Raw genomic sequence first — 8,069 nt, forward strand, 5'->3', positions numbered from 1 at the left:
AACACATTTCCTGAAATACAGTTTCTGTATATTACACTCAACACTCCTTTGACACAACACTAGCACCTATATAAGTAAGCTATAAATCTGTGCTGTTTTCTTGCTTCCTGTGAGTTGCAGAAACAACCCACTGAGTCAAATTCCTCACATGTGTTAACTGACTTTGTCATAAAACCTCTCAGAGATCCAAGAGACGGGCTGCATGTTGCTGCTCGCAGAGTTCACTGCACTAGTATTGTAACTCTAGACTGACGCTATGATGATGGTTCCTCTAGTGCGGGAGAGGTGGGGTAGGGGGTGTGCATTTTCATTGAATGGCATGAACATCCCAAACTGGATTAACGTGTTGGTTTATATGGTGACTATGCAGTCACGTCATGGCATTGTGATCTTTAACAATCAAGTCTTTTGTCTGCACAGAGGCGATGGACGAGTGGAAATCTTAGATAAAGAGCTCTGTGCATTGTGCAGGGAGACATCCAGAACAGAAATTGTCACTTCTGTGCTAAATGTAGGTTACAGTTTCATGTGCCTGCACTCTGCAGCCTATAATAAAACCTGGCAACTATGTCTGCTCCCGCGGGATGTGTATCTTTTGGCAATGATTTGATTAAATTAACTTTTGATTGCTTGGGCAGGCAGCCAGCACTGGCAGACACAAATATGAAACACAAATGCTTCAGGTTTGATGGACATGTCAGCATGTTGCAGCTGTGTGCTGGTATCCAGGCAGACAAGTACAGGGATAGATCACGCTGACCCAAGTGTTGGCCACCGCCTGAGCACACAGAGCTTATTACTGTCCCAGCAGCCTGGTTCAGGAGCTGCAGGGTATCCCAAAAGCTCCGACCCTTCCTTCGTCTGCTCTCTGCCTGCGTCACCGTCAGCCCTGCTGGGATTCCCCCATGGCTCTGACCCAGACGGTGAAGTAACTGATTTTTTTTCCTGCATTTTTTGGCAGGATAACAGAGTTAAAGCCCCACGTGCTGCGCAGGCCCTTCAGAAATGTAGCTTTTGGCACAGGAACAGCTGAAAGCTGGCCAAGCCACACTGCTTCCCACTTCTTTAATGGCAGGAGAACTTGTGGTGTGCAGACAGCGCTCTCATTCAGTGTGATACAATTCATGCTGATATTTACAGGTGGGTTATTACTGAAACCTTCAAGTGACACAATGAGGGCCTTAAGCCAAAGCCCACGCCCTTAAGCTTGGAGGGTGATTTGACAACATAAAAAGCAGCCTTTACAACCCTGTAAGGGATTATAGTTTGATAATAAGAAAACAAACAGACACCAGACCTGTTTGTCTTGTCTGTGCATGTTTGTCTGTCATTAATTCACAGTCACTAACCAGTTTAGTGGCCAACTGCCAGCGACAGCCACTCACTCAGCCATGATGCTCGGAGGCAAACTGAGCATGCCATTTGCATATTACACTTACTGCTTCCAAGTATTCTTCATATACCCTTCGGGCTGAGATCAGGACACTGTGTGGATTTCTGCTTGTAAACATTTGAATGACAACACGGCCCGCTGCCTTGCATCTTGATGTGTACACTGAACAAATTTAAACACACTGAGGTGTAAAGCCATAAACATTAAACAACAAACAGACAGAACTCTGGCGCTAGATGGGATGAACATCACTGGTATGAAATGACAGGCCTTTGTGTGAACTTTGGTTTCAATACAGATCTCACCAAATACGAGAGGCCAGAGGGACCATTTTCACATGTCAAGAGAAGGATGGCACAGCAAATACGCTCCTGGGAAACAACACCACACAACTTCAAAGCTATAAGGACAGACGTGGATGATGGCCAAACAGCAGCACGTCTGCTATGACAAGATATCAAGCTGAAATTCAGCTTCCATGATATGACAGGAGTTTCTCACTGACTGGAAAAACATTCTGAAAAGCAAATTTGGGCTGCAATTAAAAATTATTATAATTTTATCTTTCAATATATTTTTTTAAATGAGTCATTAATTTGTCTTCTGAGCTATCAGAAAACAGTGCAAAATGGCCATTAGTTGTTTGTTTGTTTGTTTTTTTCATATTTCAATTGTCAAGTAGTCAAATATATTCAGTTAAAAATTACATGAAACTGAGAGAGGCTACAAATACTTAGAGAAGCTGGAACCAGTAAATGTTGGGCATTTTTCCTTGATCTATGATTGATAATCAGTTATTAAAATTGTTTTAAATTAAGTTTTTTGCTGATCAACAATTTGACCTGCATTATTAAATTTCTACAAATTTAGGTTTTGATTCCTGTTAGAGCTGAAACTAACGATATTATCATTATCAACTAATGTTAGTTATGTTATTTTAGGTTATTTTCTAGATTAACTGATTTGTCTGTAAAATGTCAGAAAATAGTGACAAATGTTGATCACTCTTTTCCAAAGACCAAGGTGACATCCTCAAATGTCTTGTTTTGTCCACAACCCCAACATATTCAGTTTATTGCCATAGAGGGCTAAAGAAAGCAGAATGTATAATGAATTTTGAAATTTTTTATTAAAACAATGATGATAAATTGATTGATTGATTGAACAGTTGGCGATTCATTTGATAGTCAATTACTAATCAGTGTCTGTGTGTAATGTGTCAGTTGTTACAGAGGCTTTTACTTCTTACAACAATATTTTTCTTTGGACAATACTTGAAACTTTTGTTATTTTTAGTGACTGACATTGCCAGTTTTATATCAGCTATTACCAACAACGGTCTAAAACAATTAACGAATCTAAAATGTTTGCAAGCCCTATTGGTTTTTATAATACGATTCATTTTCATCCGCTCTAACAGACTAATAACTTTAGTGACCTGCATTGCATAACTAATGCAGCTTTTAAGACTGGAAAGTTTATTGACTAAAATCATACAATACTTTACCTGATATCGCCAGTTTAGTGTCTGCCCCTTTTTTGCCAACACCTCCTCTTGTTGGGAAATTAGAGAGTATCTACAAAAATACAACCGAAGCATCACTTCTTCATCTTCAACTCAAGAACAACAACCGTCTTTATATAAAGTCAGTTTCATAACAAGCCATGGTGCTTATTAGGGCCAACCAACATTATGCAAAAGCAAGGGGAGGCCTTTTAAGACCTAAACTTGATCGCCGGCCATACGTTTCTAATCCACAATGTAAACGCCCCTCTCCACTCCGCTCACTGCAGCGGTATTTCTCTGGTGCTGGCCACAGCATACCATATGCCAGATTGGACCAAACAGATTAGTGTGGCAATTTCTGGGCAAGCCTCTAAGGTGATTGGTGGATGGTTGGGGGGTTGCAGGGTGCAATAAGGGTCCCGGAAATCTCTCTTAAGAATTTCAGTGCTTAATAATCACATTAGGAAGCCGCAAGTTCCACAGTTGAACATCTCTCACTTATTGTCAGTTTGTCAGCCACGACTTTATGAAGTTACATGCATTTTGACATGTAAGACTTTTGGTGTGGGAGAGCAATTTTGCTTCATCAAAATTATTTTTTGTAGTCAAATTTGAAATGGAATCACACCAGTAAACAATGTCTGGTTCCCTACCAAAGTAGCTGTTAACATAAGGAACCAGGTGCAGAAAAACTGACCAGTATTCGACCAACGGCTGGTGGTTTTTCACCATACAAATCTAAAAGGAAGCTTCCAAAGGAAAAGACTCTCCCTGCCTCTTCTTCATCCTGTTCCTGTCATTCAGATTCTTGATGCAGGTTTCCAAATCTCATTCCCAGATTGATTTGTGACATCACAGTGAACCAACAACGTGTCAGCGTACTTTTGTTAAAATAAGGACATTTCATAGCTGTGGTCCTGTCATGTCAGCTACACAGTAGAAGCATATGGGACAATATCTTGTAACAGCTGAGTTTGTATCTTTAGATTTGATGATTTTCACATTACAAATTGTTAATATTTTCGTTCTGTTCAAGTTTTCATCTGGACATGGTGAAAACCTTCCAAAGCCACATTTAGATCAGTCCAAGACAATGAAAATCTCTACTGAAACCAGTCTGTTTTCAGAACCTATACTATGTTTAAGGTCATTAAGACAAAGTGCTATACGAGGCTTTAAAACCAAACCAGCTTCCTGTGCCTGTTCTCCCCCACCCCCACTACTTGGTGAGAAACTATAACACCAACCACAAACCAAGTCAGTTTTGGTTGTGGCTGTGAGGTTTGGCAGCTTGATGCAACAAGTCAGTCTTTCCTGAAAAATACATGAAGGAGAAGACCTCTAAAGCTTTTTCTGAATCCACATGGGATGAAATTTTTTTTGCTCCCTCCTTTCATGTGTGCTGACGTCATCCAGAGGAATACACTGCCTGTTACATACAGCGGATTTTCCCACCACCCTGCTGTACTTCTGAAGGCAGCTCATTGTGTCCATATCACTCCCCTGACATGCTGGATTTGACTTGATCTCAGCCACTAACAGATGCTGACAGACTCTTTTATCTACCTACTCCACTTTTGTTTTGCTCTTCCACAGAATTACCAACAATTTATGGGATTTCACCTGTGAAATACTGACACAGGACAAAGACTTTAGTCGGATCATATCAGTTGGATATTAAGATGAGAAAGATCTGTATAAGGCTGCAAATAATGATTCTTTTCACTGGCAATTTATCTGCTGATGATTTTCATGATTAATTGATTGCTTAGTCTAAAATGTCAAGAAATTGTGAAAAAATCCTCATCACAATTTCAGAAAGCCCACAGTGCCGTCTTCAAATTGCTTCTCCTGTTCAACCAGTCTAAAGCCCAAAGACTATTCATTTACTATCAGAAATGACAAAGAAAAACAGCTAATTCTGGACTGGTCTTAATCGGTTATCAAAATAGTTGGCAATTAATTTTCTTTTGATTGACTCTCTCTCTCTGGGTCTACATTGATTGAGTTACTTTTTAAATCTTTAAGTACATGTAGGCTATTTATGCATGTCTGTCACAATTTTACATCATTAGCACTCTGTTTTTGGCAGCAAAAAAGGCTTAAAGCAGCTTCAAATTCATTCATAAAGCCACCTTTTGCTCTGAGCCACCCCACTGTTTCTGCTTTGACCCCGAACATGATGTTTTGTCAGACCAAAGTGTTTGTAAAGGCCCATTTGTTGATGCTGTCACACGCACTGACTTTTATATCTAACTTACAGAGCAATAAGATGCACTATAGAGTTGTAAAAAGACACTTAGGTTAACTCAAAAATGGTGAGTTTAAACAATATACACCAACTCCATGAGCAAAATCATGAAAAAAAAACTTTAATTCACACTTTAGTCCACAAATCTTTAATGGCACACATGAACACTTAGTTTATCTGACATTGTTGATCTCTAGCTAAAGCCCTGTTAAATACTGTTGATAATTAGGATGTAATATTAGCTAAAGCAGCTAGCCAGGTTGTGGTTTTACATTTGTGAGTTATTTTGGTGAGAACATGAAATCAAGTTGATGGTCGAATTTTCAACATTGGCATTAGCAATATGTGCCATTTGTAAGCTAGTTTTGTTTTGTAATGTCAGCCGACAGTAAATACAACCACTGCTAGCTAAAATCTTGTTTAAATTCAATGTCATATTAGCTTAAGTAGCTAACCAAGTTATGTTTTGTTTTTTTCATTTTTTAAAGTTATTTTGGTGAGAACGTGAAATCATGTTGACCACAGCTAGGTTATAACATACATTTTTATTTTTTACCCTTTATATTCAGATATAACTCGGTGTAACTGTCAAAAAACATATACAGAAATCAAACACCACCTCTACCATTAGATTTTACTATAGGAAATAGTGCCATTACACCCAGCAGCACAGTTCTATTGCTCTTAGATAATTGATAATTGCTTCAGTCATTTTTCAAGCAAAAATGTCAAACTTTTGCTGATTCCAGCTTCTTAAATGTAAGGATTTGCTGCTTTTCTTTGTCATTTATGATAGCAAATGAAGACTTCTTATGTTTTGGACTGTTGGTTGGCCAAGAAGCCATTTGAAGGCATCACTTTGGCCTCCAGAAATGGAGATGAGCATTATTCACAATTTGCAGACTAAAAAACTGAAACTGAAAATAATAGTTACTTGCAGCCATAATATGAGAAGCAAACAGGCCTAAGAAAGCAGCTTCAAATTAATGACTGAGTCACCCTTCTGTCTCTTCTTTGAGCCCCAACATGACATTTTGTCAGACCAAACTTTCTTTTAGGGTGTTTTAAAAGACACTTAACTCAACTATGATGGGTTCTAGCTAATTACACAAGATGTGTCGCCACCATGAGCAATAATAATAATAATTTTAAAAAATCACTTGAATTAGCCCACAAATCTTTAATAGCAAACACAGTTGGTCTATCCGACATTGCTGGCCTCTAGCTAAAGCCCAGTTTAATACTGTTTATAATCAGCTTGTAATATTAGCTGAAGTAACTAGCCAAGTTATGGTTTGACATTTGTAACAGTTACTTAAGTGAGAACGTGAAATCAAGTTAACGGTCGAAATTTGAATGTTTGCCAGCCGTTAGAGCCGTTAGTAAGTTATTTTGGTGACGGTAGCTGACAGTAAATACGACCACTGCTAGCTTCTAACATACACATTTTACACTGCACTCTCCATATTCGATGTAACTGGCGAAAAAAACAGTTCATGTATATGAAACACTGGCTCTACTGTTCGCCTAGATTTTACTATAATAAATAGTTCCATTACACTCAGCAGCGAATTTACATTACGTTCGTAGGGTGACATATGGCAGGTGAGTCCATCCGCTACCTTAGCAATACACTATTGATCAGGCGATTTGATAACGGCACATCGATAAAAAAAAAACAAACAAGAATAACTGCGTTCAAGTAAGTGACAAGTCAAACAGAAGCAGCATTAAAAGAAGGAAGCCACACAAACGAAAATTATTTGTAAGACAGCACAGACGTGAATTTGGCAAATAAAAAACAGCGACAAACATCAACTTACCACAGCAGCTTCCGTTCCGTTTTTACACTCTTTGGAAGCGGAAGAAACATTCCTGTTTTCCCCGTCTGTGAACGCAGTCTCCCCCCTTCGATCATACACAGAGAAAAAAGCACCGAAAAGAGGAAGAGCAGAAGTGGCTCGTGTGTTTATCAGCAAGAATTAAAGTGGTTTCACGTGACTGCATGATATCCACGCATTCGGCTTTTGCGTGTAATTGTGTTTTCAGAGTTTGAGTGTCGGTTGGTAGGAGAGCCCCGCAACGTTTCAGGCAGACAGACGGAGAGACAGAGAGAGGCGTGGAGAGACTCTCCGGCCTGCACAGTCACATCATTGGTTGACAAACAGTAATCAGATGCAAATTCCTAACCTCTGAATCAGCAGGGGCCAGCCCCCGATGCACCCCCCGCTCTCCAGAGCAGGGGATGTTCGTAAATGCGAGGGTGCGAGATATAAAGTGGGCTGGGAGTGGGCTGAAAAGGTGGAGATGTACTGATGAGAGTGAAAGAGAGTCTGTCCAAAAAAAAAATGATGCATCAACTCAAACAGACATTTTATTCACAGATTATCACAGATCACAGATTAGAATGTACCCGTTTAAAACTCCCAATTGTTTGTGCAGATTGTCCGCGAAACTATGAAATCTAGTGTGTCACAATATAAATCCTTTTATTTTATCAATTTTAAAAAACAAATGCAATATGTTTATTGTATTTTTCTTAAACACAGGGAAGTCTACAGGAGTCAACAAAATTTATATCATAATCTTAACAAACTTCTTTTTGTACCTGATCTATAGCATTATTGTTTGTTTACACTGTTTGTGTACCACTGTTGTGTATATTTGTATTTTACACATTTCTTATTTTCTGTTTTTCTATATATTGTTGTATATAGTATTATAATGCTTTTTGTAATTTTTTTTTTTTTTATCATTTTTCTTTGCATGTATATACTTCTATTCTTTAAATGGGAACAACTGTAATGCAACACAAATTCTCCCTGGGGATCAAAGAAGTACGTCTGATTCTGAAATCAGCGATTACAAAAAAGAAAAGAAAATTAAAAAAAATAAAATAAAGAAGTAATCCCACAAGA

At 38.6% G+C, this 8,069-nt stretch overlaps 1 protein-coding gene across 2 annotated transcripts in view; it reads right to left on the reverse strand.

Annotated features, from left to right (window-relative positions):
* The window catches only part of arid3a (AT-rich interactive domain 3A), a 65,518-nt gene extending 58,037 nt beyond the window's left edge, over positions 1-7,481 (reverse strand). The window contains exon 1 of one of the 2 annotated variants that reach the window (XM_084723171.1): positions 6,975-7,481. The gene's annotated coding sequence lies outside the window, so the exon portion shown is untranslated. The remainder of the gene's footprint in view (positions 1-6,974) is intronic. The other variant, XM_084723172.1, reaches the window with a different exon arrangement.
* Between the last annotated feature and the right edge of the window lie 588 nt (positions 7,482-8,069).

The sequence above is a fragment of the Lutjanus erythropterus genome, chromosome 7, assembly GCF_056507025.1.
Source record: "Lutjanus erythropterus isolate fLutEry1 chromosome 7, fLutEry1.hap2, whole genome shotgun sequence".
Lineage (NCBI taxonomy): Eukaryota > Metazoa > Chordata > Actinopteri > Lutjaniformes > Lutjanidae > Lutjanus > Lutjanus erythropterus.